Source organism: Petaurus breviceps, unplaced genomic scaffold (assembly GCF_028583685.1).
Source record: "Petaurus breviceps papuanus isolate PSGF00001 unplaced genomic scaffold, PetGlider_PUasm1.0 126, whole genome shotgun sequence".
In the NCBI taxonomy this organism is placed as follows: Eukaryota; Metazoa; Chordata; class Mammalia; order Diprotodontia; family Petauridae; genus Petaurus; species Petaurus breviceps.
Window position 1 is genome coordinate 53,365,757 of NW_027185655.1, and position 4,309 is coordinate 53,370,065.

The 4,309-nt window shown below is 34.4% G+C and overlaps 1 long non-coding RNA gene across 1 annotated transcript in view; it reads left to right on the forward strand.

The window, feature by feature from the left end:
• The window catches only part of LOC138170294 (uncharacterized), a 9,095-nt gene extending 5,338 nt beyond the window's left edge, over positions 1 to 3,757 (forward strand). Inside the window, exons 2-3 of the long non-coding RNA XR_011170566.1 lie at positions 857 to 1,000; positions 2,304 to 3,757. This is a non-coding gene — a long non-coding RNA (uncharacterized lncRNA). The remainder of the gene's footprint in view (positions 1 to 856; positions 1,001 to 2,303) is intronic.
• Positions 3,758 to 4,309: the final 552 nt, after the last annotated feature.

Consider the following 4,309-nt stretch of genomic DNA (forward strand, 5'->3'; position numbering starts at 1 on the left):
CCCATCTTGGATTTTTTGAAAAGGAATGCTACCAAGGAGAGCATAATTAAAGACTTCTGCTTTACTTGTGAAATGGCAATAAAGCCCTGAATTGTTTTTTTTTTCTAAGAAACAAACATCACTATATTTTTCAAGATTTATGGCATCACAAAAGAGCTTTCCTGTCATTATGTTGTTTAATTTTCAGCACATTTGTATAACCTGTAGCTGGGTGCTTAGAGAATGGAACCTAATCAAGTCCAAGCCAAGTGTTGTATGTCCACATGGCTAGAGTTTGCTGGGCATAGGTCTTGTGCCTTAACCCAACTGGACCTCTAAAAATGTATACTTTTGGTCAAAAGAATATTGATAATGGAGATCAGCAACTCCTTGCCTCTACTGGAAAAAAAAACACTCAAATATCTATTTACATTTATGAATCACTTTATGATTTACAAAGGGCTTCCATTCCAACAATCCTTCCATCACAGGTATTATTTTCCCCATTAAATATTGAAATGGAACCTCAGAGAGGTTAAGCCACTCACCCATAGTCACATGGGTGAGGAATTATTGGAGGAAAGATTTGAACCCAGTCTCCTAATACCAATCTTGGAAGTAGCTCAATCAATCAATGGACATTTTTTAAATACCTATTATGGGTAAGGTGCTAGATATACAAAAATAAAGCAAAATAAAATAATCCCTACATTCAGGAATACATGTACAAATATAAGTGTATGTAAATGCATTATGAATAAAAATAAAATATATCTCCCCTTTGCAGAAAGGTAATTCCAATTATGTATAACTTTCATGATTTTTTGATATATGATGAATGACATAGGTGGGCTCAATTTATGCCAATGACTTCCAGGCAAACAGAAAAAAGAAGATATCACTCAATGAGCGTGAACAATCATCAAATCTTCAACAAAGGCTACAAATACCAAATGAATATCACAATCGTAAGTTCACCAGAGACTTGAATGGACTCCAGTTGCCTTGCTGGGCACCTTCTGTAAGTAAAATGAATAAATAGTGATTTATTGATACAAATTATCCCATAGGCTAAGCTACTACATGGTGGTAGACACTTTTGGATTCTGTGTAAGCTTTGCCAGCCTTATCTATAAGGAAAGTAGTTTTGAACACATAAAAACCATCAGCAGCATATCTAGAACCTCTGCTTATATTTATTTTAAATGGTTACACATGAAGAGTCAATTTAATATCTAAGATTTGGGAATTTAGCTGGATGTGGGGTGCATACTTTTTTTTAGAATTAATGGCTTTTCAACACATGTATATGTACATTCCCTTGGCCAAACAAATATTCAAAGAGGCTGATCTTGCCCTGAAGAACTTGGATCTGCTAGGAATGGGAGCCAGGGATGAGGCATTTGACTAGGATGGCTAAAAGTGCTCAAAAAAACCAAGTGAGACAGATATCATATGGAATGGTATTGAGGGTCATGGAATATTCAACAGAGGCTGAAGGCTATGTCCCTGTAACCTATAGCAGTAGGTCAGAAAAAGGGACCACAAAGGGCTTACTGTGTGAGGATGAAAATTAAAAAATTTAGCCTCTCAGGATTAAAATCTTTCTTAATATATTTTTTCAATTAACAAGTATTTATTTTCTTTCCCTCCCACATTGCGTCCCCCTCCCAACCCATTAAACAAAATGAGAAAGTAAATTCTAATTCAAATGTCAAGCAAAGCAAGATTTCACATTGGCCATGTCCAAGTTGATTAATACTTTGAAACCCCATTTGGGGTTTTCTTGGCAAAGATATTGGGGTAGTTTTCTATTTCCTTTTCCGGCTAATTTTACAGATGAGGTGACTGAGGCAGACAGTATTAAATGTCCAGGGTCACACAGCTAGGAAGTGTCTGATGCTATATTTGAACCCATGAAGATGAGTCCTCCTGACTCCTGACTCCAGACCCAGCACTCTGTCCACTATGTCACCTAGCTGCCCTTAAGGGCTTAATAAAAATGTTTAATTGATATCTATGAAGTCAAACTTTACCTCCCCAAATTGGGATATCTATTTTATCCTGCTTATTACCCATCTGCTGTATAATCTGTACATAGATATATAAGACTATGAACTAATTGTTGGATCCTTTCTTGGATTTTGTCCTCTGGGAATATTTGTACATCTTTACTGCTATTCATCTTCATACATTGTTGGTTTTTAAAGTGTAGTACTGTGGGTCCCCAAGATCTTTCTTGAGGTCCACAATGTCAAAACTCTTCAAAGTAATATTAAGGTTTTATTTGCCTTTTTCACCCTCACTCTCTCATGCTTGTACAGTGTTTTTCAGAGACTACATAACCTGTGAGTTAAAGATTTGGCTACAAACGTGAAGACTGAGTTAATATCTAGTCTACAGAACTGTATGCTTGCCTTACAAACTGATGAATCCACAGATGACTGGATGTGATGTTTTGTTTGTATTTGTTTGCTATCAGCACCAGCCAATCATCGAAGATCTTTTATGTGAATGCTTGGCAACAAACACAAGAGATGCTGAACTATCCAAAGTGTTGAATAACCTTTTTTTGAATCTCACAGTTTGTCCTGGAACAACTGTGCTGACATTTTCACCGATGGTGGTGGCTAAATTTAGTAGAGGCATCAAACTCTACTTGCTGTTATTGCAATCTTAACACACACACACACACACACACACACACACTAAAAACGCTAGTTTCACTTAAGAATGTCTTGAGGAAGCAATAAGAATTACTAATTAAATCTTGACCCTAAATACATATATATATTAATAATCCGTATGACAAAATAGGAAGTATGTATAACACATTTCTGCTTCATACCAAAGTATGATGGCAGCTTAAAGAAAAGCACTTACACTATAGTTTGTCTTGTGAGCTGAACTAGTCACTTTTTTCATAGAACATCATTTGTGTTGGAAAGAATCATGGACAAACTATGGTTATTCTGGCTTTAGTGTCTGACAAACATTTTCTTAAAAATGAATGAAGTAAACTTGTCACTTCAAGGAAAACAACCAGCAGTATTTGTTGACAATGATAAAATCCAAGCTTTCAAGTGAAAATTAGAATTTTGGAAAACTTGTGTCTGTTTTTGTGAGTTTAACAGCTTTCTGAAACTTAAAGATTTTTGATGATATCAGTGTTGATATTAATGAATGTGATTTTTATATGGTATAATGAGATATGTCTAGTTTTGGAAGACATGTTTAACTCAGTCAACCAATATTTACCAATGACCAATGCATGATTTTATAAAATGCATGGGTGAAAGATCCATTCAAAGAACAAGACAGACCAATGGATTTTAAATGAAAAGTTCATTGATCTGGTTTCAGATTCTACATTGCAACTAACCTTTAAAAAACCACTTTTTGAGGTGTGGCATAGCATCAAAGAACAATATACATAATTATCTAAAAAGTCTATGAAAATACTCTTCTCCCTTTTCCAACTACATATGTGTGTGAAGCCAGATTTTCTTCATATACTTCGATCAAAGCAACATATCACAATAGACTGAAAGGAGAAGCAAATAGGAGGATCCAGTTGTCTTATATTAAGTCAAACATTCGAGAGATTTACAAAAGTATATAAAACAATGTCACTCTTCTCACTATTTTTTTTCTTTTGGAAAATATGGTTATTTTTCATTAAAATTATATTTATGTTAAAATGTAGCAGGTTTGTCATTTTAAATAAATGAATACATATTTTAAATTTTATCAGTTTTAATATCTAATATGTAAATATCAATAAATATAACCCACATTTTTTAAAAAGCTGTTTGAAGTTCTCAATTTTTTTTAAGAATACAAAGAGATCTTAAAACCAAAAAGTTTGAAAACTGCTCTCCTACATCATAGTTTCCTCCTATGGTGATATAGTAAGTATATTTAGTCAACTCTTTCCCTCTACCTTCCTTATCTTTTAAAAACCCCTTTTGATTAGATTTGCAAAACTCCAAGAAAATACTTCTTTTGAGCCCTCTGTATGTGTACTCCATTCCTGCCCAGGTGCCTGTTATTCCTTTATGTTAAACCATGAACTAGAAATCCAAATCTCATCCTTAGCCACTACCATAATCAGCTGTTCACTTCTCAGCCCTTCCTTCGTCTTCTGACTCCTTTACCCTCAATCAACAGCAGTCCTGAAAATAACCCATACACCCTAAGATTTTCAGTTTCCTATCTAAGACTTCACAAACTTACTTGCTATCTAAGACTTCACAAACTTACTTACTATCTAAGACTTCACAAACAAGCACTGAGTTTTATATTTCTTCTGCCAGAATCATTTATGCCC